The sequence below is a fragment of the Rhinoderma darwinii genome (assembly GCF_050947455.1).
Source record: "Rhinoderma darwinii isolate aRhiDar2 chromosome 5 unlocalized genomic scaffold, aRhiDar2.hap1 SUPER_5_unloc_47, whole genome shotgun sequence".
In the NCBI taxonomy this organism is placed as follows: domain Eukaryota; kingdom Metazoa; phylum Chordata; class Amphibia; order Anura; family Rhinodermatidae; genus Rhinoderma; species Rhinoderma darwinii.
In genome coordinates this window covers 95,847-120,723 of record NW_027461806.1, presented here as the reverse complement: position 1 = coordinate 120,723, position 24,877 = coordinate 95,847, and the positions used below count along the sequence as shown (strand labels likewise).

Here is a 24,877-nt window from a genome sequence, read left to right as displayed (position 1 = left end):
TATGTTACCTAGAAGAATAACAAACTGTGCAAGGATGGAGGTTGTAGGAGCAAGGAGAAGTTGTCTGTAAAGTTGGTGGATGCCTATTTTCCATTTTGCAGTCCCTTGTCTCCCTCTTGTGGCCTCCTGGAGGCAACTAGCTGTGCAAAAAAAAAGACAGCCTGGCGGCCGGCTGTTGCAGTGTTGCCCTCTCAGGCAACACTGAGTGACTGACTGAGCCTCACCGTCTTATATAAAGTTCAGACGGAACTTTGCACGTGTCATAGTGGAGCCCTCAGGATTCCAGAGCCAGCTTTCTGACATCATAATGGGGCCTCAGAGATAAAAGCCTGGGCCCAGGCAGTGTTGGTCAGTGCTGCTCAGCAGGCAGCACTGGACTGGACTGGATTACAGCTGATACAAGGTGTGAAGGAACAAGGGGTGGCTGTGGGCATGCACTTGCTGCCGCTGCCAGTGTTTATCTGCATGGCAGCAGGGCATTTGGGCGTTGCCAGGAAGGCGTTTTTATGTAGATTCCTCCTCTTTCAGCACTGCATTGTGGTGCAAGCAAAAGAAGCAAATCCTGTCTGGCTTCCTCTCCGGCCTTTATTCACCTCCCGTGTAGCTGTGAGTGTGTGAGCCTGCAGGGCCCCATGGAATTGCCTAGAAGTAGGCTGAATCGCTGCAAGGGCTGAACAGCAGTATCGGGCAGGCTCGGGCAACGCGCGGCCCGTTCGGGTTATCGCTTCTCGGCCTTTTGGCTAAGATCAAGTGTAGTATCTGTTCTTATCAGTTTAATATCTGATACGTCCCCTATCTGGGGACCATATATTAAATGGATTTTTAGAACAGGGAGATGGAAATAGAGCTTGCTCTGTCCACTCCACGCATTGACCTGGTATTGCAGTATTTCCAGGACCGGTGCACCCTTTCCTTATGTGTTGACTAAAAGCAGATTCCAAAAGTGTTTTTTGTCTTTGCTATTGTTTCTGTCTTTCTGAAGGGATCTCCCCTTTTAATCCCATTATTTCAACACCTGTTGGACAATGCATGAGTGATAATGAGCTCATTGATTAAATGCAATTAATGAATAGATTGCCACCTCTTGTTGTGTGTCGTCTGTGTTTCTGTGTTTCCGGCATTTCACATTGGAACACCTCATTCACCTTCCTTGTCTTCTCTCCGCCCTCCCTTTTAGGTAAGTTAAAGAGCTGCACCTGAGCCAGCCACTGATTGATTGATTGATTGATTGATTGATTAATTGATTGATTGATTGATTGATTGATTGATTGATTGATTGATTGATTGATGCAGCACAACAGTCAAATAGTGGAGTGGAGTAGGGGAACAGCAAACAGCCAATAAAGCAGCCCGCCCGCTCGCCTGCCCGCCACAATGGACCTACCTGTGTACACTAGATGGATGTGATGGAATGTACTGTCGTCCCTACATTTCAAGAAGAAGTAAGAATTGCAGTTGCAACAAAGCCTTGCTTGCCTACAAAGAGAGCAGCAATTTGGATTTGTTACTATGTTACCTAGAAGAATAACAAACTGTGCAAGGATGGAGGTTGTAGGAGCAAGGAGAAGTTGTCTGTAAAGTTGGTGGATGCCTATTTTCCATTTTGCAGTCCCTTGTCTCCCTCTTGTGGCCTCCTGGAGGCAACTAGCTGTGCAAAAAAAAGACAGCCTGGCGGCCGGCTGTTGCAGTGTTGCCCTCTCAGGCAACACTGAGTGACTGACTGAGCCTCACCGTCTTATATAAAGTTCAGACGGAACTTTGCACGTGTCATAGTGGAGCCCTCAGGATTCCAGAGCCAGCTTTCTGACATCATAATGGGGCCTCAGAGATAAAAGCCTGGGCCCAGGCAGTGTTGGTCAGTGCTGCTCAGCAGGCAGCACTGGACTGGACTGGATTACAGCTGATACAAGGTGTGAAGGAACAAGGGGTGGCTGTGGGCATGCACTTGCTGCCGCTGCCAGTGTTTATCTGCATGGCAGCAGGGCATTTGGGCGTTGCCAGGAAGGCGTTTTTATGTAGATTCCTCCTCTTTCAGCACTGCATTGTGGTGCAAGCAAAAGAAGCAAATCCTGTCTGGCTTCCTCTCCGGCCTTTATTCACCTCCCGTGTAGCTGTGAGTGTGTGAGCCTGCAGGGCCCCATGGAATTGCCTAGAAGTAGGCTGAATCGCTGCAAGGGCTGAACAGCAGTATCGGGCAGGCTCGGGCAACGCGCGGCCCGTTCGGGTTATCGCTTCTCGGCCTTTTGGCTAAGATCAAGTGTAGTATCTGTTCTTATCAGTTTAATATCTGATACGTCCCCTATCTGGGGACCATATATTAAATGGATTTTTAGAACAGGGAGATGGAAATAGAGCTTGCTCTGTCCACTCCACGCATTGACCTGGTATTGCAGTATTTCCAGGACCGGTGCACCCTTTCCTTATGTGTTGACTAAAAGCAGATTCCAAAAGTGTTTTTTGTCTTTGCTATTGTTTCTGTCTTTCTGAAGGGATCTCCCCTTTTAATCCCATTATTTCAACACCTGTTGGACAATGCATGAGTGATAATGAGCTCATTGATTAAATGCAATTAATGAATAGATTGCCACCTCTTGTTGTGTGTCATCTGTGTTTCTGTGTTTCCGGCATTTCACATTGGAACACCTCATTCACCTTCCTTGTCTTCTCTCCGCCCTCCCTTTTAGGTAAGTTAAAGAGCTGCACCTGAGCCAGCCACTGATTGATTGATTGATTGATTGATTGATTGATTGATTGATTGATTGATTGATTGATTGATGCAGCACAACAGTCAAATAGTGGAGTGGAGTAGGGGAACAGCAAACAGCCAATAAAGCAGCCCGCCCGCTCGCCTGCCCGCCACAATGGACCTACCTGTGTACACTAGATGGATGTGATGGAATGTACTGTCGTCCCTACATTTCAAGAAGAAGTAAGAATTGCAGTTGCAACAAAGCCTTGCTTGCCTACAAAGAGAGCAGCAATTTGGATTTGTTACTATGTTACCTAGAAGAATAACAAACTGTGCAAGGATGGAGGTTGTAGGAGCAAGGAGAAGTTGTCTGTAAAGTTGGTGGATGCCTATTTTCCATTTTGCAGTCCCTTGTCTCCCTCTTGTGGCCTCCTGGAGGCAACTAGCTGTGCAAAAAAAAGACAGCCTGGCGGCCGGCTGTTGCAGTGTTGCCCTCTCAGGCAACACTGAGTGACTGACTGAGCCTCACCGTCTTATATAAAGTTCAGACGGAACTTTGCACGTGTCATAGTGGAGCCCTCAGGATTCCAGAGCCAGCTTTCTGACATCATAATGGGGCCTCAGAGATAAAAGCCTGGGCCCAGGCAGTGTTGGTCAGTGCTGCTCAGCAGGCAGCACTGGACTGGACTGGATTACAGCTGATACAAGGTGTGAAGGAACAAGGGGTGGCTGTGGGCATGCACTTGCTGCCGCTGCCAGTGTTTATCTGCATGGCAGCAGGGCATTTGGGCGTTGCCAGGAAGGCGTTTTTATGTAGATTCCTCCTCTTTCAGCACTGCATTGTGGTGCAAGCAAAAGAAGCAAATCCTGTCTGGCTTCCTCTCCGGCCTTTATTCACCTCCCGTGTAGCTGTGAGTGTGTGAGCCTGCAGGGCCCCATGGAATTGCCTAGAAGTAGGCTGAATCGCTGCAAGGGCTGAACAGCAGTATCGGGCAGGCTCGGGCAACGCGCGGCCCGTTCGGGTTATCGCTTCTCGGCCTTTTGGCTAAGATCAAGTGTAGTATCTGTTCTTATCAGTTTAATATCTGATACGTCCCCTATCTGGGGACCATATATTAAATGGATTTTTAGAACAGGGAGATGGAAATAGAGCTTGCTCTGTCCACTCCACGCATTGACCTGGTATTGCAGTATTTCCAGGACCGGAGCACCCTTTCCTTATGTGTTGACTAAAAGCAGATTCCAAAAGTGTTTTTTGTCTTTGCTATTGTTTCTGTCTTTCTGAAGGGATCTCCCCTTTTAATCCCATTATTTCAACACCTGTTGGACAATGCATGAGTGATAATGAGCTCATTGATTAAATGCAATTAATGAATAGATTGCCACCTCTTGTTGTGTGTCGTCTGTGTTTCTGTGTTTCCGGCATTTCACATTGGAACACCTCATTCACCTTCCTTGTCTTCTCTCCGCCCTCCCTTTTAGGTAAGTTAAAGAGCTGCACCTGAGCCAGCCACTGATTGATTGATTGATTGATTGATTGATTGATTGATTGATTGATTGATGCAGCACAACAGTCAAATAGTGGAGTGGAGTAGGGGAACAGCAAACAGCCAATAAAGCAGCCCGCCCGCTCGCCTGCCCGCCACAATGGACCTACCTGTGTACACTAGATGGATGTGATGGAATGTACTGTCGTCCCTACATTTCAAGAAGAAGTAAGAATTGCAGTTGCAACAAAGCCTTGCTTGCCTACAAAGAGAGCAGCAATTTGGATTTGTTACTATGTTACCTAGAAGAATAACAAACTGTGCAAGGATGGAGGTTGTAGGAGCAAGGAGAAGTTGTCTGTAAAGTTGGTGGATGCCTATTTTCCATTTTGCAGTCCCTTGTCTCCCTCTTGTGGCCTCCTGGAGGCAACTAGCTGTGCAAAAAAAAGACAGCCTGGCGGCCGGCTGTTGCAGTGTTGCCCTCTCAGGCAACACTGAGTGACTGACTGAGCCTCACCGTCTTATATAAAGTTCAGACGGAACTTTGCACGTGTCATAGTGGAGCCCTCAGGATTCCAGAGCCAGCTTTCTGACATCATAATGGGGCCTCAGAGATAAAAGCCTGGGCCCAGGCAGTGTTGGTCAGTGCTGCTCAGCAGGCAGCACTGGACTGGACTGGATTACAGCTGATACAAGGTGTGAAGGAACAAGGGGTGGCTGTGGGCATGCACTTGCTGCCGCTGCCAGTGTTTATCTGCATGGCAGCAGGGCATTTGGGCGTTGCCAGGAAGGCGTTTTTATGTAGATTCCTCCTCTTTCAGCACTGCATTGTGGTGCAAGCAAAAGAAGCAAATCCTGTCTGGCTTCCTCTCCGGCCTTTATTCACCTCCCGTGTAGCTGTGAGTGTGTGAGCCTGCAGGGCCCCATGGAATTGCCTAGAAGTAGGCTGAATCGCTGCAAGGGCTGAACAGCAGTATCGGGCAGGCTCGGGCAACGCGCGGCCCGTTCGGGTTATCGCTTCTCGGCCTTTTGGCTAAGATCAAGTGTAGTATCTGTTCTTATCAGTTTAATATCTGATACGTCCCCTATCTGGGGACCATATATTAAATGGATTTTTAGAACAGGGAGATGGAAATAGAGCTTGCTCTGTCCACTCCACGCATTGACCTGGTATTGCAGTATTTCCAGGACCGGTGCACCCTTTCCTTATGTGTTGACTAAAAGCAGATTCCAAAAGTGTTTTTTGTCTTTGCTATTGTTTCTGTCTTTCTGAAGGGATCTCCCCTTTTAATCCCATTATTTCAACACCTGTTGGACAATGCATGAGTGATAATGAGCTCATTGATTAAATGCAATTAATGAATAGATTGCCACCTCTTGTTGTGTGTCGTCTGTGTTTCTGTGTTTCCGGCATTTCACATTGGAACACCTCATTCACCTTCCTTGTCTTCTCTCCGCCCTCCCTTTTAGGTAAGTTAAAGAGCTGCACCTGAGCCAGCCACTGATTGATTGATTGATTGATTGATTGATTGATTGATTGATTGATTGATTGATTGATTGATTGATGCAGCACAACAGTCAAATAGTGGAGTGGAGTAGGGGAACAGCAAACAGCCAATAAAGCAGCCCGCCCGCTCGCCTGCCCGCCACAATGGACCTACCTGTGTACACTAGATGGATGTGATGGAATGTACTGTCGTCCCTACATTTCAAGAAGAAGTAAGAATTGCAGTTGCAACAAAGCCTTGCTTGCCTACAAAGAGAGCAGCAATTTGGATTTGTTACTATGTTACCTAGAAGAATAACAAACTGTGCAAGGATGGAGGTTGTAGGAGCAAGGAGAAGTTGTCTGTAAAGTTGGTGGATGCCTATTTTCCATTTTGCAGTCCCTTGTCTCCCTCTTGTGGCCTCCTGGAGGCAACTAGCTGTGCAAAAAAAAGACAGCCTGGCGGCCGGCTGTTGCAGTGTTGCCCTCTCAGGCAACACTGAGTGACTGACTGAGCCTCACCGTCTTATATAAAGTTCAGACGGAACTTTGCACGTGTCATAGTGGAGCCCTCAGGATTCCAGAGCCAGCTTTCTGACATCATAATGGGGCCTCAGAGATAAAAGCCTGGGCCCAGGCAGTGTTGGTCAGTGCTGCTCAGCAGGCAGCACTGGACTGGACTGGATTACAGCTGATACAAGGTGTGAAGGAACAAGGGGTGGCTGTGGGCATGCACTTGCTGCCGCTGCCAGTGTTTATCTGCATGGCAGCAGGGCATTTGGGCGTTGCCAGGAAGGCGTTTTTATGTAGATTCCTCCTCTTTCAGCACTGCATTGTGGTGCAAGCAAAAGAAGCAAATCCTGTCTGGCTTCCTCTCCGGCCTTTATTCACCTCCCGTGTAGCTGTGAGTGTGTGAGCCTGCAGGGCCCCATGGAATTGCCTAGAAGTAGGCTGAATCGCTGCAAGGGCTGAACAGCAGTATCGGGCAGGCTCGGGCAACGCGCGGCCCGTTCGGGTTATCGCTTCTCGGCCTTTTGGCTAAGATCAAGTGTAGTATCTGTTCTTATCAGTTTAATATCTGATACGTCCCCTATCTGGGGACCATATATTAAATGGATTTTTAGAACAGGGAGATGGAAATAGAGCTTGCTCTGTCCACTCCACGCATTGACCTGGTATTGCAGTATTTCCAGGACCGGTGCACCCTTTCCTTATGTGTTGACTAAAAGCAGATTCCAAAAGTGTTTTTTGTCTTTGCTATTGTTTCTGTCTTTCTGAAGGGATCTCCCCTTTTAATCCCATTATTTCAACACCTGTTGGACAATGCATGAGTGATAATGAGCTCATTGATTAAATGCAATTAATGAATAGATTGCCACCTCTTGTTGTGTGTCGTCTGTGTTTCTGTGTTTCCGGCATTTCACATTGGAACACCTCATTCACCTTCCTTGTCTTCTCTCCGCCCTCCCTTTTAGGTAAGTTAAAGAGCTGCACCTGAGCCAGCCACTGATTGATTGATTGATTGATTGATTGATTGATTGATTGATTGATTGATGCAGCACAACAGTCAAATAGTGGAGTGGAGTAGGGGAACAGCAAACAGCCAATAAAGCAGCCCGCCCGCTCGCCTGCCCGCCACAATGGACCTACCTGTGTACACTAGATGGATGTGATGGAATGTACTGTCGTCCCTACATTTCAAGAAGAAGTAAGAATTGCAGTTGCAACAAAGCCTTGCTTGCCTACAAAGAGAGCAGCAATTTGGATTTGTTACTATGTTACCTAGAAGAATAACAAACTGTGCAAGGATGGAGGTTGTAGGAGCAAGGAGAAGTTGTCTGTAAAGTTGGTGGATGCCTATTTTCCATTTTGCAGTCCCTTGTCTCCCTCTTGTGGCCTCCTGGAGGCAACTAGCTGTGCAAAAAAAAGACAGCCTGGCGGCCGGCTGTTGCAGTGTTGCCCTGTCAGGCAACACTGAGTGACTGACTGAGCCTCACCGTCTTATATAAAGTTCAGACGGAACTTTGCACGTGTCATAGTGGAGCCCTCAGGATTCCAGAGCCAGCTTTCTGACATCATAATGGGGCCTCAGAGATAAAAGCCTGGGCCCAGGCAGTGTTGGTCAGTGCTGCTCAGCAGGCAGCACTGGACTGGACTGGATTACAGCTGATACAAGGTGTGAAGGAACAAGGGGTGGCTGTGGGCATGCACTTGCTGCCGCTGCCAGTGTTTATCTGCATGGCAGCAGGGCATTTGGGCGTTGCCAGGAAGGCGTTTTTATGTAGATTCCTCCTCTTTCAGCACTGCATTGTGGTGCAAGCAAAAGAAGCAAATCCTGTCTGGCTTCCTCTCCGGCCTTTATTCACCTCCCGTGTAGCTGTGAGTGTGTGAGCCTGCAGGGCCCCATGGAATTGCCTAGAAGTAGGCTGAATCGCTGCAAGGGCTGAACAGCAGTATCGGGCAGGCTCGGGCAACGCGCGGCCCGTTCGGGTTATCGCTTCTCGGCCTTTTGGCTAAGATCAAGTGTAGTATCTGTTCTTATCAGTTTAATATCTGATACGTCCCCTATCTGGGGACCATATATTAAATGGATTTTTAGAACAGGGAGATGGAAATAGAGCTTGCTCTGTCCACTCCACGCATTGACCTGGTATTGCAGTATTTCCAGGACCGGTGCACCCTTTCCTTATGTGTTGACTAAAAGCAGATTCCAAAAGTGTTTTTTGTCTTTGCTATTGTTTCTGTCTTTCTGAAGGGATCTCCCCTTTTAATCCCATTATTTCAACACCTGTTGGACAATGCATGAGTGATAATGAGCTCATTGATTAAATGCAATTAATGAATAGATTGCCACCTCTTGTTGTGTGTCGTCTGTGTTTCTGTGTTTCCGGCATTTCACATTGGAACACCTCATTCACCTTCCTTGTCTTCTCTCCGCCCTCCCTTTTAGGTAAGTTAAAGAGCTGCACCTGAGCCAGCCACTGATTGATTGATTGATTGATTGATTGATTGATTGATTGATTGATTGATTGATTGATTGATGCAGCACAACAGTCAAATAGTGGAGTGGAGTAGGGGAACAGCAAACAGCCAATAAAGCAGCCCGCCCGCTCGCCTGCCCGCCACAATGGACCTACCTGTGTACACTAGATGGATGTGATGGAATGTACTGTCGTCCCTACATTTCAAGAAGAAGTAAGAATTGCAGTTGCAACAAAGCCTTGCTTGCCTACAAAGAGAGCAGCAATTTGGATTTGTTACTATGTTACCTAGAAGAATAACAAACTGTGCAAGGATGGAGGTTGTAGGAGCAAGGAGAAGTTGTCTGTAAAGTTGGTGGATGCCTATTTTCCATTTTGCAGTCCCTTGTCTCCCTCTTGTGGCCTCCTGGAGGCAACTAGCTGTGCAAAAAAAAGACAGCCTGGCGGCCGGCTGTTGCAGTGTTGCCCTCTCAGGCAACACTGAGTGACTGACTGAGCCTCACCGTCTTATATAAAGTTCAGACGGAACTTTGCACGTCTCATAGTGGAGCCCTCAGGATTCCAGAGCCAGCTTTCTGACATCATAATGGGGCCTCAGAGATAAAAGCCTGGGCCCAGGCAGTGTTGGTCAGTGCTGCTCAGCAGGCAGCACTGGACTGGACTGGATTACAGCTGATACAAGGTGTGAAGGAACAAGGGGTGGCTGTGGGCATGCACTTGCTGCCGCTGCCAGTGTTTATCTGCATGGCAGCAGGGCATTTGGGCGTTGCCAGGAAGGCGTTTTTATGTAGATTCCTCCTCTTTCAGCACTGCATTGTGGTGCAAGCAAAAGAAGCAAATCCTGTCTGGCTTCCTCTCCGGCCTTTATTCACCTCCCGTGTAGCTGTGAGTGTGTGAGCCTGCAGGGCCCCATGGAATTGCCTAGAAGTAGGCTGAATCGCTGCAAGGGCTGAACAGCAGTATCGGGCAGGCTCGGGCAACGCGCGGCCCGTTCGGGTTATCGCTTCTCGGCCTTTTTGGCTAAGATCAAGTGTAGTATCTGTTCTTATCAGTTTAATATCTGATACGTCCCCTATCTGGGGACCATATATTAAATGGATTTTTAGAACAGGGAGATGGAAATAGAGCTTGCTCTGTCCACTCCACGCATTGACCTGGTATTGCAGTATTTCCAGGACCGGAGCACCCTTTCCTTATGTGTTGACTAAAAGCAGATTCCAAAAGTGTTTTTTGTCTTTGCTATTGTTTCTGTCTTTCTGAAGGGATCTCCCCTTTTAATCCCATTATTTCAACACCTGTTGGACAATGCATGAGTGATAATGAGCTCATTGATTAAATGCAATTAATGAATAGATTGCCACCTCTTGTTGTGTGTCGTCTGTGTTTCTGTGTTTCCGGCATTTCACATTGGAACACCTCATTCACCTTCCTTGTCTTCTCTCCGCCCTCCCTTTTAGGTAAGTTAAAGAGCTGCACCTGAGCCAGCCACTGATTGATTGATTGATTGATTGATTGATTGATTGATTGATTGATTGATTGATGCAGCACAACAGTCAAATAGTGGAGTGGAGTAGGGGAACAGCAAACAGCCAATAAAGCAGCCCGCCCCGCTCGCCTGCCCGCCACAATGGACCTACCTGTGTACACTAGATGGATGTGATGGAATGTACTGTCGTCCCTACATTTCAAGAAGAAGTAAGAATTGCAGTTGCAACAAAGCCTTGCTTGCCTACAAAGAGAGCAGCAATTTGGATTTGTTACTATGTTACCTAGAAGAATAACAAACTGTGCAAGGATGGAGGTTGTAGGAGCAAGGAGAAGTTGTCTGTAAAGTTGGTGGATGCCTATTTTCCATTTTGCAGTCCCTTGTCTCCCTCTTGTGGCCTCCTGGAGGCAACTAGCTGTGCAAAAAAAAGACAGCCTGGCGGCCGGCTGTTGCAGTGTTGCCCTCTCAGGCAACACTGAGTGACTGACTGAGCCTCACCGTCTTATATAAAGTTCAGACGGAACTTTGCACGTGTCATAGTGGAGCCCTCAGGATTCCAGAGCCAGCTTTCTGACATCATAATGGGGCCTCAGAGATAAAAGCCTGGGCCCAGGCAGTGTTGGTCAGTGCTGCTCAGCAGGCAGCACTGGACTGGACTGGATTACAGCTGATACAAGGTGTGAAGGAACAAGGGGTGGCTGTGGGCATGCACTTGCTGCCGCTGCCAGTGTTTATCTGCATGGCAGCAGGGCATTTGGGCGTTGCCAGGAAGGCGTTTTTATGTAGATTCCTCCTCTTTCAGCACTGCATTGTGGTGCAAGCAAAAGAAGCAAATCCTGTCTGGCTTCCTCTCCGGCCTTTATTCACCTCCCGTGTAGCTGTGAGTGTGTGAGCCTGCAGGGCCCCATGGAATTGCCTAGAAGTAGGCTGAATCGCTGCAAGGGCTGAACAGCAGTATCGGGCAGGCTCGGGCAACGCGCGGCCCGTTCGGGTTATCGCTTCTCGGCCTTTTGGCTAAGATCAAGTGTAGTATCTGTTCTTATCAGTTTAATATCTGATACGTCCCCTATCTGGGGACCATATATTAAATGGATTTTTAGAACAGGGAGATGGAAATAGAGCTTGCTCTGTCCACTCCACGCATTGACCTGGTATTGCAGTATTTCCAGGACCGGTGCACCCTTTCCTTATGTGTTGACTAAAAGCAGATTCCAAAAGTGTTTTTTGTCTTTGCTATTGTTTCTGTCTTTCTGAAGGGATCTCCCCTTTTAATCCCATTATTTCAACACCTGTTGGACAATGCATGAGTGATAATGAGCTCATTGATTAAATGCAATTAATGAATAGATTGCCACCTCTTGTTGTGTGTCGTCTGTGTTTCTGTGTTTCCGGCATTTCACATTGGAACACCTCATTCACCTTCCTTGTCTTCTCTCCGCCCTCCCTTTTAGGTAAGTTAAAGAGCTGCACCTAAGCCAGCCACGATTGATTGATTGATTGATTGATTGATTGATTGATTGATTGATTGATTGATTGATGCAGCACAACAGTCAAATAGTGGAGTGGAGTAGGGGAACAGCAAACAGCCAATAAAGCAGCCCGCCCGCTCGCCTGCCCGCCACAATGGACCTACCTGTGTACACTAGATGGATGTGATGGAATGTACTGTCGTCCCTACATTTCAAGAAGAAGTAAGAATTGCAGTTGCAACAAAGCCTTGCAGAGCAGCAATTTGGATTTGTTACTATGTTACCTAGAAGAATAACAAACTGTGCAAGGATGGAGGTTGTAGGAGCAAGGAGAAGTTGTCTGTAAAGTTGGTGGATGCCTATTTTCCATTTTGCAGTCCCTTGTCTCCCTCTTGTGGCCTCCTGGAGGCAACTAGCTGTGCAAAAAAAAGACAGCCTGGCGGCCGGCTGTTGCAGTGTTGCCCTCTCAGGCAACACTGAGTGACTGACTGAGCCTCACCGTCTTATATAAAGTTCAGACGGAACTTTGCACGTGTCATAGTGGAGCCCTCAGGATTCCAGAGCCAGCTTTCTGACATCATAATGGGGCCTCAGAGATAAAAGCCTGGGCCCAGGCAGTGTTGGTCAGTGCTGCTCAGCAGGCAGCACTGGACTGGACTGGATTACAGCTGATACAAGGTGTGAAGGAACAAGGGGTGGCTGTGGGCATGCACTTGCTGCCGCTGCCAGTGTTTATCTGCATGGCAGCAGGGCATTTGGGCGTTGCCAGGAAGGCGTTTTTATGTAGATTCCTCCTCTTTCAGCACTGCATTGTGGTGCAAGCAAAAGAAGCAAATCCTGTCTGGCTTCCTCTCCGGCCTTTATTCACCTCCCGTGTAGCTGTGAGTGTGTGAGCCTGCAGGGCCCCATGGAATTGCCTAGAAGTAGGCTGAATCGCTGCAAGGGCTGAACAGCAGTATCGGGCAGGCTCGGGCAACGCGCGGCCCGTTCGGGTTATCGCTTCTCGGCCTTTTGGCTAAGATCAAGTGTAGTATCTGTTCTTATCAGTTTAATATCTGATACGTCCCCTATCTGGGGACCATATATTAAATGGATTTTTAGAACAGGGAGATGGAAATAGAGCTTGCTCTGTCCACTCCACGCATTGACCTGGTATTGCAGTATTTCCAGGACCGGAGCACCCTTTCCTTATGTGTTGACTAAAAGCAGATTCCAAAAGTGTTTTTTGTCTTTGCTATTGTTTCTGTCTTTCTGAAGGGATCTCCCCTTTTAATCCCATTATTTCAACACCTGTTGGACAATGCATGAGTGATAATGAGCTCATTGATTAAATGCAATTAATGAATAGATTGCCACCTCTTGTTGTGTGTCGTCTGTGTTTCTGTGTTTCCGGCATTTCACATTGGAACACCTCATTCACCTTCCTTGTCTTCTCTCCGCCCTCCCTTTTAGGTAAGTTAAAGAGCTGCACCTGAGCCAGCCACTGATTGATTGATTGATTGATTGATTGATTGATTGATTGATTGATTGATTGATGCAGCACAACAGTCAAATAGTGGAGTGGAGTAGGGGAACAGCAAACAGCCAATAAAGCAGCCCGCCCGCTCGCCTGCCCGCCACAATGGACCTACCTGTGTACACTAGATGGATGTGATGGAATGTACTGTCGTCCCTACATTTCAAGAAGAAGTAAGAATTGCAGTTGCAACAAAGCCTTGCTTGCCTACAAAGAGAGCAGCAATTTGGATTTGTTACTATGTTACCTAGAAGAATAACAAACTGTGCAAGGATGGAGGTTGTAGGAGCAAGGAGAAGTTGTCTGTAAAGTTGGTGGATGCCTATTTTCCATTTTGCAGTCCCTTGTCTCCCTCTTGTGGCCTCCTGGAGGCAACTAGCTGTGCAAAAAAAAGACAGCCTGGCGGCCGGCTGTTGCAGTGTTGCCCTCTCAGGCAACACTGAGTGACTGACTGAGCCTCACCGTCTTATATAAAGTTCAGACGGAACTTTGCACGTGTCATAGTGGAGCCCTCAGGATTCCAGAGCCAGCTTTCTGACATCATAATGGGGCCTCAGAGATAAAAGCCTGGGCCCAGGCAGTGTTGGTCAGTGCTGCTCAGCAGGCAGCACTGGACTGGACTGGATTACAGCTGATACAAGGTGTGAAGGAACAAGGGGTGGCTGTGGGCATGCACTTGCTGCCGCTGCCAGTGTTTATCTGCATGGCAGCAGGGCATTTGGGCGTTGCCAGGAAGGCGTTTTTATGTAGATTCCTCCTCTTTCAGCACTGCATTGTGGTGCAAGCAAAAGAAGCAAATCCTGTCTGGCTTCCTCTCCGGCCTTTATTCACCTCCCGTGTAGCTGTGAGTGTGTGAGCCTGCAGGGCCCCATGGAATTGCCTAGAAGTAGGCTGAATCGCTGCAAGGGCTGAACAGCAGTATCGGGCAGGCTCGGGCAACGCGCGGCCCGTTCGGGTTATCGCTTCTCGGCCTTTTGGCTAAGATCAAGTGTAGTATCTGTTCTTATCAGTTTAATATCTGATACGTCCCCTATCTGGGGACCATATATTAAATGGATTTTTAGAACAGGGAGATGGAAATAGAGCTTGCTCTGTCCACTCCACGCATTGACCTGGTATTGCAGTATTTCCAGGACCGGTGCACCCTTTCCTTATGTGTTGACTAAAAGCAGATTCCAAAAGTGTTTTTTGTCTTTGCTATTGTTTCTGTCTTTCTGAAGGGATCTCCCCTTTTAATCCCATTATTTCAACACCTGTTGGACAATGCATGAGTGATAATGAGCTCATTGATTAAATGCAATTAATGAATAGATTGCCACCTCTTGTTGTGTGTCGTCTGTGTTTCTGTGTTTCCGGCATTTCACATTGGAACACCTCATTCACCTTCCTTGTCTTCTCTCCGCCCTCCCTTTTAGGTAAGTTAAAGAGCTGCACCTGAGCCAGCCACTGATTGATTGATTGATTGATTGATTGATTGATTGATTGATTGATTGATTGATTGATTGATGCAGCACAACAGTCAAATAGTGGAGTGGAGTAGGGGAACAGCAAACAGCCAATAAAGCAGCCCGCCCGCTCGCCTGCCCGCCACAATGGACCTACCTGTGTACACTAGATGGATGTGATGGAATGTACTGTCGTCCCTACATTTCAAGAAGAAGTAAGAATTGCAGTTGCAACAAAGCCTTGCTTGCCTACAAAGAGAGCAGCAATTTGGATTTGTTACTATGTTACCTAGAAGAATAACAAACTGTGCAAGGATGGAGGTTGTAGGAGCAAGGAGAAGTTGTCTGTAAAGTTGGTGGATGCCTATTTTCCATTTTGCAGTCCCTTGTCTCCCTCTTGTGGCCTCCTGGAGGCAACTAGCTGTGCAAAAAAAAGACAGCCTGGCGGCCGGCTGTTGCAGTGTTGCCCTCTCAGGCAACACTGAGTGACTGACTGAGCCTCACCGTCTTATATAAAGTTCAGACGGAACTTTGCACGTGTCATAGTGGAGCCCTCAGGATTCCAGAGCCAGCTTTCTGACATCATAATGGGGCCTCAGAGATAAAAGCCTGGGCCCAGGCAGTGTTGGTCAGTGCTGCTCAGCAGGCAGCACTGGACTGGACTGGATTACAGCTGATACAAGGTGTGAAGGAACAAGGGGTGGCTGTGGGCATGCACTTGCTGCCGCTGCCAGTGTTTATCTGCATGGCAGCAGGGCATTTGGGCGTTGCCAGGAAGGCGTTTTTATGTAGATTCCTCCTCTTTCAGCACTGCATTGTGGTGCAAGCAAAAGAAGCAAATCCTGTCTGGCTTCCTCTCCGGCCTTTATTCACCTCCCGTGTAGCTGTGAGTGTGTGAGCCTGCAGGGCCCCATGGAATTGCCTAGAAGTAGGCTGAATCGCTGCAAGGGCTGAACAGCAGTATCGGGCAGGCTCGGGCAACGCGCGGCCCGTTCGGGTTATCGCTTCTCGGCCTTTTGGCTAAGATCAAGTGTAGTATCTGTTCTTATCAGTTTAATATCTGATACGTCCCCTATCTGGGGACCATATATTAAATGGATTTTTAGAACAGGGAGATGGAAATAGAGCTTGCTCTGTCCACTCCACGCATTGACCTGGTATTGCAGTATTTCCAGGACCGGTGCACCCTTTCCTTATGTGTTGACTAAAAGCAGATTCCAAAAGTGTTTTTTGTCTTTGCTATTGTTTCTGTCTTTCTGAAGGGATCTCCCCTTTTAATCCCATTATTTCAACACCTGTTGGACAATGCATGAGTGATAATGAGCTCATTGATTAAATGCAATTAATGAATAGATTGCCACCTCTTGTTGTGTGTCGTCTGTGTTTCTGTGTTTCCGGCATTTCACATTGGAACACCTCATTCACCTTCCTTGTCTTCTCTCCGCCCTCCCTTTTAGGTAAGTTAAAGAGCTGCACCTGAGCCAGCCACTGATTGATTGATTGATTGATTGATTGATTGATTGATTGATTGATTGATTGATTGATTGATTGATGCAGCACAACAGTCAAATAGTGGAGTGGAGTAGGGGAACAGCAAACAGCCAATAAAGCAGCCCGCCCGCTCGCCTGCCCGCCACAATGGACCTACCTGTGTACACTAGATGGATGTGATGGAATGTACTGTCGTCCCTACATTTCAAGAAGAAGTAAGAATTGCAGTTGCAACAAAGCCTTGCTTGCCTACAAAGAGAGCAGCAATTTGGATTTGTTACTATGTTACCTAGAAGAATAACAAACTGTGCAAGGATGGAGGTTGTAGGAGCAAGGAGAAGTTGTCTGTAAAGTTGGTGGATGCCTATTTTCCATTTTGCAGTCCCTTGTCTCCCTCTTGTGGCCTCCTGGAGGCAACTAGCTGTGCAAAAAAAAGACAGCCTGGCGGCCGGCTGTTGCAGTGTTGCCCTCTCAGGCAACACTGAGTGACTGACTGAGCCTCACCGTCTTATATAAAGTTCAGACGGAACTTTGCACGTGTCATAGTGGAGCCCTCAGGATTCCAGAGCCAGCTTTCTGACATCATAATGGGGCCTCAGAGATAAAAGCCTGGGCCCAGGCAGTGTTGGTCAGTGCTGCTCAGCAGGCAGCACTGGACTGGACTGGATTACAGCTGATACAAGGTGTGAAGGAACAAGGGGTGGCTGTGGGCATGCACTTGCTGCCGCTGCCAGTGTTTATCTGCATGGCAGCAGGGCATTTGGGCGTTGCCAGGAAGGCGTTTTTATGTAGATTCCTCCTCTTTCAGCACTGCATTGTGGTGCAAGCAAAAGAAGCAAATCCTGTCTGGCTTCCTCTCCGGCCTTTATTCACCTCCCGTGTAGCTGTGAGTGTGTGAGCCTGCAGGGCCCCATGGAATTGCCTAGAAGTAGGCTGAATCGCTGCAAGGGCTGAACAGCAGTATCGGGCAGGCTCGGGCAACGCGCGGCCCGTTCGGGTTATCGCTTCTCGGCCTTTTGGCTAAGATCAAGTGTAGTATCTGTTCTTATCAGTTTAATATCTGATACGTCCCCTATCTGGGGACCATATATTAAATGGATTTTTAGAACAGGGAGATGGAAATAGAGCTTGCTCTGTCCACTCCACGCATTGACCTGGTATTGCAGTATTTCCAGGACCGGAGCACCCTTTCCTTATGTGTTGACTAAAAGCAGATTCCAAAAGTGTTTTTTGTCTTTGCTATTGTTTCTGTCTTTCTGAAGGGATCTCCCCTTTTAATCCCATTATTTCAACACCTGTTGGACAATGCATGAGTGATAATGAGCTCATTGATTAAATGCAATTAATGAATAGATTGCCACCTCTTGTTGTGTGTCGTCTGTGTTTCTGTGTTTCCGGCATTTCACATTGGAACACCTCATTCACCTTCCTTGTCTTCTCTCCGCCCTCCCTTTTAGGTAAGTTAAAGAGCTGCACCTGAGCCAGCCACTGATTGATTGATTGATTGATTGATTGATTGATTGATTGATTGATTGATTGATTGATGCAGCACAACAGTCAAATAGTGGAGTGGAGTAGGGGAACAGCAAACAGCCAATAAAGCAGCCCGCCCGCTCGCCTGCCCGCCACAATGGACCTACCTGTGTACACTAGATGGATGTGATGGAATGTACTGTCGTCCCTACATTTCAAGAAGAAGTAAGAATTGCAGTTGCAACAAAGCCTTGCTTGCCTACAAAGAGAGCAGCAATTTGGATTTGTTACTATGTTACCTAGAAGAATAACAAACTGTGCAAGGATGGAGGTTGTAGGAGCAAGGAGAAGTTGTCTGTAAAGTTGGTGGATGCCTATTTTCCATTTTGCAGTCCCTTGTCTCCCTCTTGTGGCCTCCTGGAGGCAACTAGCTGTGCAAAAAAAAGACAGCCTGGCGGCCGGCTGTTGCAGTGTTGCCCTCTCAGGCAACACTGAGTGACTGACTGAGCCTCACCGTCTTATATAAAGTTCAGACGGAACTTTGCACGTGTCATAGTGGAGCCCTCAGGATTCCAGAGCCAGCTTTCTGACATCATAATGGGGCCTCAGAGATAAAAGCCTGGGCCCAGGCAGTGTTGGTCAGTGCTGCTCAGCAGGCAGCACTGGACTGGACTGGATTACAGCTGATACAAGGTGTGAAGGAACAAGGGGTGGCTGTGGGCATGCACTTGCTGCCGCTGCCAGTGTTTATCTGCATGGCAGCAGGGCATTTGGGCGTTGCCAGGAAGGCGTTTTTATGTAGATTCCTCCTCTTTCAGCACTGCATTGTGGTGCAAGCAAAAGAAGCAAATCCTGTCTGGCTTCCTCTCCGGCCTTTATTCACCTCCCGTGTAGCTGTGAGTGTGTGAGCCTGCAGGGCCCCATGGAATTGCCTAGAAGTAGGCTGAATCGCTGCAAGGGCTGAACAGCAGTATCGGGCAGGCTCGGGCAACGCGCGGCCCGTTCGGGTTATCGCTTCTCGGCCTTTTGGCTAAGATCAAGTGTAGTATCTGTTCTTATCAGTTTAATATCTGATACGTCCCCTATCTGGGGACCATATATTAAATGGATTTTTAGAACAGGGAGATGGAAATAGAGCTTGCTCTGTCCACTCCACGCATTGACCTGGTATTGCAGTATTTCCAGGACCGGTGCACCCTTTCCTTATGTGTTGACTAAAAGCAGATTCCAAAAGTGTTTTTTGTCTTTGCTATTGTTTCTGTCTTTCTGAAGGGATCTCCCCTTTTAATCCCATTATTTCAACACCTGTTGGACAATGCATGAGTGATAATGAGCTCATTGATTAAATGCAATTAATGAATAGATTGCCACCTCTTGTTGTGTGTCGTCTGTGTTTCTGTGTTTCCGGCATTTCACATTGGAACACCTCATTCACCTTCCTTGTCTTCTCTCCGCCCTCCCTTTTAGGTAAGTTAAAGAGCTGCACCTGAGCCAGCCACTGATTGATTGATTGATTGATTGATTGATTGATTGATTGATTGATTGATTGATTGATTGATGCAGCACAACAGTCAAATAGTGGAGTGGAGTAGGGGAACAGCAAACAGCCAATAAAGCAGCCCGCCCGCTCGCCTGCCCGCCACAATGGACCTACCTGTGTACACTAGATGGATGTGATGGAATGTACTGTCGTCCCTACATTTCAAGAAGAAGTAAGAATTGCAGTTGCAACAAAGCCTTGCTTGCCTACAAAGAGAGCAGCAATTTGGATTTGTTACTATGTTACCTAGAAGAATAACAAACTGTGCAAGGATGGAGGTTGTAGGAGCAAGGAGAAGTTGTCTGTAAAGTTGGTGGATGCCTATTTTCCATTTTGCAGTCCCTTGTCTCCCTCTTGTGGCCTCCTGGAGGCAACTAGCTGTGCAAAAAAAAGACAGCCTGGCGGCCGGCTGTTGCAGTGTTGCCCTCTCAGGCAACACTGAGTGACTGACTGAGCCTCACCGTCTTATATAAAGTTCAGACGGAACTTTGCACGTGTCATAGTGGAGCCCTCAGGATTCCAGAGCCAGCTTTCTGACATCATAATGGGGCCTCAGAGATAAAAGCCTGGGCCCAGGCAGTGTTGGTCAGTGCTGCTCAGCAGGCAGCACTGGACTGGACTGGATTACAGCTGATACAAGGTGTGAAGGAACAAGGGGTGGCTGTGGGCATGCACTTGCTGCCGCTGCCAGTGTTTATCTGCATGGCAGCAGGGCATTTGGGCGTTGCCAGGAAGGCGTTTTTATGTAGATTCCTCCTCTTTCAGCACTGCATTGTGGTGCAAGCAAAAGAAGCAAATCCTGTCTGGCTTCCTCTCCGGCCTTTATTCACCTCCCGTGTAGCTGTGAGTGTGTGAGCCTGCAGGGCCCCATGGAATTGCCTAGAAGTAGGCTGAATCGCTGCAAGGGCTGAACAGCAGTATCGGGCAGGCTCGGGCAACGCGCGGCCCGTTCGGGTTATCGCTTCTCGGCCTTTTGGCTAAGATCAAGTGTAGTATCTGTTCTTATCAGTTTAATATCTGATACGTCCCCTATCTGGGGACCATATATTAAATGGATTTTTAGAACAGGGAGATGGAAATAGAGCTTGCTCTGTCCACTCCACGCATTGACCTGGTATTGCAGTATTTCCAGGACCGGTGCACCCTTTCCTTATGTGTTGACTAAAAGCAGATTCCAAAAGTGTTTTTTGTCTTTGCTATTGTTTCTGTCTTTCTGAAGGGATCTCCCCTTTTAATCCCATTATTTCAACACCTGTTGGACAATGCATGAGTGATAATGAGCTCATTGATTAAATGCAATTAATGAATAGATTGCCACCTCTTGTTGTGTGTCGTCTGTGTTTCTGTGTTTCCGGCATTTCACATTGGAACACCTCATTCACCTTCCTTGTCTTCTCTCCGCCCTCCCTTTTAGGTAAGTTAAAGAGCTGCACCTGAGCCAGCCACTGATTGATTGATTGATTGATTGATTGATTGATTGATTGATTGATTGATTGATTGATTGATTGATGCAGCACAACAGTCAAATAGTGGAGTGGAGTAGGGGAACAGCAAACAGCCAATAAAGCAGCCCGCCCGCTCGCCTGCCCGCCACAATGGACCTACCTGTGTACACTAGATGGATGTGATGGAATGTACTGTCGTCCCTACATTTCAAGAAGAAGTAAGAATTGCAGTTGCAACAAAGCCTTGCTTGCCTACAAAGAGAGCAGCAATTTGGATTTGTTACTATGTTACCTAGAAGAATAACAAACTGTGCAAGGATGGAGGTTGTAGGAGCAAGGAGAAGTTGTCTGTAAAGTTGGTGGATGCCTATTTTCCATTTTGCAGTCCCTTGTCTCCCTCTTGTGGCCTCCTGGAGGCAACTAGCTGTGCAAAAAAAAGACAGCCTGGCGGCCGGCTGTTGCAGTGTTGCCCTCTCAGGCAACACTGAGTGACTGACTGAGCCTCACCGTCTTATATAAAGTTCAGACGGAACTTTGCACGTGTCATAGTGGAGCCCTCAGGATTCCAGAGCCAGCTTTCTGACATCATAATGGGGCCTCAGAGATAAAAGCCTGGGCCCAGGCAGTGTTGGTCAGTGCTGCTCAGCAGGCAGCACTGGACTGGACTGGATTACAGCTGATACAAGGTGTGAAGGAACAAGGGGTGGCTGTGGGCATGCACTTGCTGCCGCTGCCAGTGTTTATCTGCATGGCAGCAGGGCATTTGGGCGTTGCCAGGAAGGCGTTTTTATGTAGATTCCTCCTCTTTCAGCACTGCATTGTGGTGCAAGCAAAAGAAGCAAATCCTGTCTGGCTTCCTCTCCGGCCTTTATTCACCTCCCGTGTAGCTGTGAGTGTGTGAGCCTGCAGGGCCCCATGGAATTGCCTAGAAGTAGGCTGAATCGCTGCAAGGGCTGAACAGCAGTATCGGGCAGGCTCGGGCAACGCGCGGCCCGTTCGGGTTATCGCTTCTCGGCCTTTTGGCTAAGATCAAGTGTAGTATCTGTTCTTATCAGTTTAATATCTGATACGTCCCCTATCTGGGGACCATATATTAAATGGATTTTTAGAACAGGGAGATGGAAATAGAGCTTGCTCTGTCCACTCCACGCATTGACCTGGTATTGCAGTATTTCCAGGACCGGAGCACCCTTTCCTTATGTGTTGACTAAAAGCAGATTCCAAAAGTGTTTTTTGTCTTTGCTATTGTTTCTGTCTTTCTGAAGGGATCTCCCCTTTTAATCCCATTATTTCAACACCTGTTGGACAATGCATGAGTGATAATGAGCTCATTGATTAAATGCAATTAATGAATAGATTGCCACCTCTTGTTGTGTGTCGTCTGTGTTTCTGTGTTTCCGGCATTTCACATTGGAACACCTCATTCACCTTCCTTGTCTTCTCTCCGCCCTCCCTTTTAGGTAAGTTAAAGAGCTGCACCTGAGCCAGCCACTGATTGATTGATTGATTGATTGATTGATTGATTGATTGATTGATTGATTGATTGATGCAGCACAACAGTCAAATAGTGGAGTGGAGTAGGGGAACAGCAAACAGCCAATAAAGCAGCCCGCCCGCTCGCCTGCCCGCCACAATGGACCTACCTGTGTACACTAGATGGATGTGATGGAATGTACTGTCGTCCCTACATTTCAAGAAGAAGTAAGAATTGCAGTTGCAACAAAGCCTTGCTTGCCTACAAAGAGAGCAGCAATTTGGATTTGTTACTATGTTACCTAGAAGAATAACAAACTGTGCAAGGATGGAGGTTGTAGGAGCAAGGAGAAGTTGTCTGTAAAGTTGGTGGATGCCTATTTTCCATTTTGCAGTCCCTTGTCTCCCTCTTGTGGCCTCCTGGAGGCAACTAGCTGTGCAAAAAAAAGACAGCCTGGCGGCCGGCTGTTGCAGTGTTGCCCTCTCAGGCAACACTGAGTGACTGACTGAGCCTCACCGTCTTATATAAAGTTCAGACGGAACTTTGCACGTGTCATAGTGGAGCCCTCAGGATTCCAGAGCCAGCTTTCTGACATCATAATGGGGCCTCAGAGATAAAAGCCTGGGCCCAGGCAGTGTTGGTCAGTGCTGCTCAGCAGGCAGCACTGGACTGGACTGGATTACAGCTGATACAAGGTGTGAAGGAACAAGGGGTGGCTGTGGGCATGCACTTGCTGCCGCTGCCAGTGTTTATCTGCATGGCAGCAGGGCATTTGGGCGTTGCCAGGAAGGCGTTTTTATGTAGATTCCTCCTCTTTCAGCACTGCATTGTGGTGCAAGCAAAAGAAGCAAATCCTGTCTGGCTTCCTCTCCGGCCTTTATTCACCTCCCGTGTAGCTGTGAGTGTGTGAGCCTGCAGGGCCCCATGGAATTGCCTAGAAGTAGGCTGAATCGCTGCAAGGGCTGAACAGCAGTATCGGGCAGGCTCGGGCAACGCGCGGCCCGTTCGGGTTATCGCTTCTCGGCCTTTTGGCTAAGATCAAGTGTAGTATCTGTTCTTATCAGTTTAATATCTGATACGTCCCCTATCTGGGGACCATATATTAAATGGATTTTTAGAACAGGGAGATGGAAATAGAGCTTGCTCTGTCCACTCCACGCATTGACCTGGTATTGCAGTATTTCCAGGACCGGTGCACCCTTTCCTTATGTGTTGACTAAAAGCAGATTCCAAAAGTGTTTTTTGTCTTTGCTATTGTTTCTGTCTTTCTGAAGGGATCTCCCCTTTTAATCCCATTATTTCAACACCTGTTGGACAATGCATGAGTGATAATGAGCTCATTGATTAAATGCAATTAATGAATAGATTGCCACCTCTTGTTGTGTGTCGTCTGTGTTTCTGTGTTTCCGGCATTTCACATTGGAACACCTCATTCACCTTCCTTGTCTTCTCTCCGCCCTCCCTTTTAGGTAAGTTAAAGAGCTGCACCTGAGCCAGCCACTGATTGATTGATTGATTGATTGATTGATTGATTGATTGATTGATTGATTGATTGATGCAGCACAACAGTCAAATAGTGGAGTGGAGTAGGGGAACAGCAAACAGCCAATAAAGCAGCCCGCCCGCTCGCCTGCCCGCCACAATGGACCTACCTGTGTACACTAGATGGATGTGATGGAATGTACTGTCGTCCCTACATTTCAAGAAGAAGTAAGAATTGCAGTTGCAACAAAGCCTTGCTTGCCTACAAAGAGAGCAGCAATTTGGATTTGTTACTATGTTACCTAGAAGAATAACAAACTGTGCAAGGATGGAGGTTGTAGGAGCAAGGAGAAGTTGTCTGTAAAGTTGGTGGATGCCTATTTTCCATTTTGCAGTCCCTTGTCTCCCTCTTGTGGCCTCCTGGAGGCAACTAGCTGTGCAAAAAAAAGACAGCCTGGCGGCCGGCTGTTGCAGTGTTGCCCTGTCAGGCAACACTGAGTGACTGACTGAGCCTCACCGTCTTATATAAAGTTCAGACGGAACTTTGCACGTGTCATAGTGGAGCCCTCAGGATTCCAGAGCCAGCTTTCTGACATCATAATGGGGCCTCAGAGATAAAAGCCTGGGCCCAGGCAGTGTTGGTCAGTGCTGCTCAGCAGGCAGCACTGGACTGGACTGGATTACAGCTGATACAAGGTGTGAAGGAACAAGGGGTGGCTGTGGGCATGCACTTGCTGCCGCTGCCAGTGTTTATCTGCATGGCAGCAGGGCATTTGGGCGTTGCCAGGAAGGCGTTTTTATGTAGATTCCTCCTCTTTCAGCACTGCATTGTGGTGCAAGCAAAAGAAGCAAATCCTGTCTGGCTTCCTCTCCGGCCTTTATTCACCTCCCGTGTAGCTGTGAGTGTGTGAGCCTGCAGGGCCCCATGGAATTGCCTAGAAGTAGGCTGAATCGCTGCAAGGGCTGAACAGCAGTATCGGGCAGGCTCGGGCAACGCGCGGCCCGTTCGGGTTATCGCTTCTCGGCCTTTTGGCTAAGATCAAGTGTAGTATCTGTTCTTATCAGTTTAATATCTGATACGTCCCCTATCTGGGGACCATATATTAAATGGATTTTTAGAACAGGGAGATGGAAATAGAGCTTGCTCTGTCCACTCCACGCATTGACCTGGTATTGCAGTATTTCCAGGACCGGAGCACCCTTTCCTTATGTGTTGACTAAAAGCAGATTCCAAAAGTGTTTTTTGTCTTTGCTATTGTTTCTGTCTTTCTGAAGGGATCTCCCCTTTTAATCCCATTATTTCAACACCTGTTGGACAATGCATGAGTGATAATGAGCTCATTGATTAAATGCAATTAATGAATAGATTGCCACCTCTTGTTGTGTGTCGTCTGTGTTTCTGTGTTTCCGGCA

At 47.7% G+C, this 24,877-nt stretch overlaps 17 non-coding genes across 17 annotated transcripts; all 17 read left to right on the top strand.

Annotated features, from left to right (window-relative positions):
• The first annotated feature begins 720 nt into the window (after positions 1-720).
• LOC142695044 (U2 spliceosomal RNA) lies at positions 721-911 on the top strand. Its single transcript, XR_012863198.1, has one exon. It is a non-coding gene; the product is annotated as a U2 spliceosomal RNA (small nuclear RNA).
• A 1,316-nt stretch (positions 912-2,227) lies between these two features.
• Positions 2,228-2,418, top strand: LOC142695042 (U2 spliceosomal RNA). The gene has a single exon (XR_012863196.1). It is a non-coding gene; the product is annotated as a U2 spliceosomal RNA (small nuclear RNA).
• A 1,296-nt stretch (positions 2,419-3,714) lies between these two features.
• On the top strand, positions 3,715-3,905 carry LOC142695539 (U2 spliceosomal RNA). The gene has a single exon (XR_012863645.1). It is a non-coding gene; the product is annotated as a U2 spliceosomal RNA (small nuclear RNA).
• A 1,284-nt stretch (positions 3,906-5,189) lies between these two features.
• LOC142695041 (U2 spliceosomal RNA) lies at positions 5,190-5,380 on the top strand. Its single transcript, XR_012863195.1, has one exon. It is a non-coding gene; the product is annotated as a U2 spliceosomal RNA (small nuclear RNA).
• A 1,300-nt stretch (positions 5,381-6,680) lies between these two features.
• Positions 6,681-6,871, top strand: LOC142695040 (U2 spliceosomal RNA). Its single transcript, XR_012863194.1, has one exon. It is a non-coding gene; the product is annotated as a U2 spliceosomal RNA (small nuclear RNA).
• A 1,284-nt stretch (positions 6,872-8,155) lies between these two features.
• On the top strand, positions 8,156-8,346 carry LOC142695039 (U2 spliceosomal RNA). Its single transcript, XR_012863193.1, has one exon. It is a non-coding gene; the product is annotated as a U2 spliceosomal RNA (small nuclear RNA).
• A 1,296-nt stretch (positions 8,347-9,642) lies between these two features.
• On the top strand, positions 9,643-9,834 carry LOC142695562 (U2 spliceosomal RNA). Its single transcript, XR_012863666.1, has one exon. It is a non-coding gene; the product is annotated as a U2 spliceosomal RNA (small nuclear RNA).
• Positions 9,835-11,123: 1,289 nt separating this feature from the next.
• Positions 11,124-11,314, top strand: LOC142695038 (U2 spliceosomal RNA). Its single transcript, XR_012863192.1, has one exon. It is a non-coding gene; the product is annotated as a U2 spliceosomal RNA (small nuclear RNA).
• A 1,279-nt stretch (positions 11,315-12,593) lies between these two features.
• Positions 12,594-12,784, top strand: LOC142695538 (U2 spliceosomal RNA). Its single transcript, XR_012863644.1, has one exon. It is a non-coding gene; the product is annotated as a U2 spliceosomal RNA (small nuclear RNA).
• Positions 12,785-14,072: 1,288 nt separating this feature from the next.
• On the top strand, positions 14,073-14,263 carry LOC142695036 (U2 spliceosomal RNA). Its single transcript, XR_012863191.1, has one exon. It is a non-coding gene; the product is annotated as a U2 spliceosomal RNA (small nuclear RNA).
• A 1,296-nt stretch (positions 14,264-15,559) lies between these two features.
• LOC142695035 (U2 spliceosomal RNA) lies at positions 15,560-15,750 on the top strand. Its single transcript, XR_012863190.1, has one exon. It is a non-coding gene; the product is annotated as a U2 spliceosomal RNA (small nuclear RNA).
• Positions 15,751-17,050: 1,300 nt separating this feature from the next.
• Positions 17,051-17,241, top strand: LOC142695537 (U2 spliceosomal RNA). Its single transcript, XR_012863643.1, has one exon. It is a non-coding gene; the product is annotated as a U2 spliceosomal RNA (small nuclear RNA).
• Positions 17,242-18,533: 1,292 nt separating this feature from the next.
• Positions 18,534-18,724, top strand: LOC142695034 (U2 spliceosomal RNA). Its single transcript, XR_012863189.1, has one exon. It is a non-coding gene; the product is annotated as a U2 spliceosomal RNA (small nuclear RNA).
• A 1,296-nt stretch (positions 18,725-20,020) lies between these two features.
• On the top strand, positions 20,021-20,211 carry LOC142695033 (U2 spliceosomal RNA). Its single transcript, XR_012863188.1, has one exon. It is a non-coding gene; the product is annotated as a U2 spliceosomal RNA (small nuclear RNA).
• Positions 20,212-21,511: 1,300 nt separating this feature from the next.
• Positions 21,512-21,702, top strand: LOC142695536 (U2 spliceosomal RNA). The gene has a single exon (XR_012863642.1). It is a non-coding gene; the product is annotated as a U2 spliceosomal RNA (small nuclear RNA).
• A 1,292-nt stretch (positions 21,703-22,994) lies between these two features.
• Positions 22,995-23,185, top strand: LOC142695032 (U2 spliceosomal RNA). Its single transcript, XR_012863187.1, has one exon. It is a non-coding gene; the product is annotated as a U2 spliceosomal RNA (small nuclear RNA).
• Positions 23,186-24,477: 1,292 nt separating this feature from the next.
• Positions 24,478-24,668, top strand: LOC142695532 (U2 spliceosomal RNA). Its single transcript, XR_012863640.1, has one exon. It is a non-coding gene; the product is annotated as a U2 spliceosomal RNA (small nuclear RNA).
• Positions 24,669-24,877: the final 209 nt, after the last annotated feature.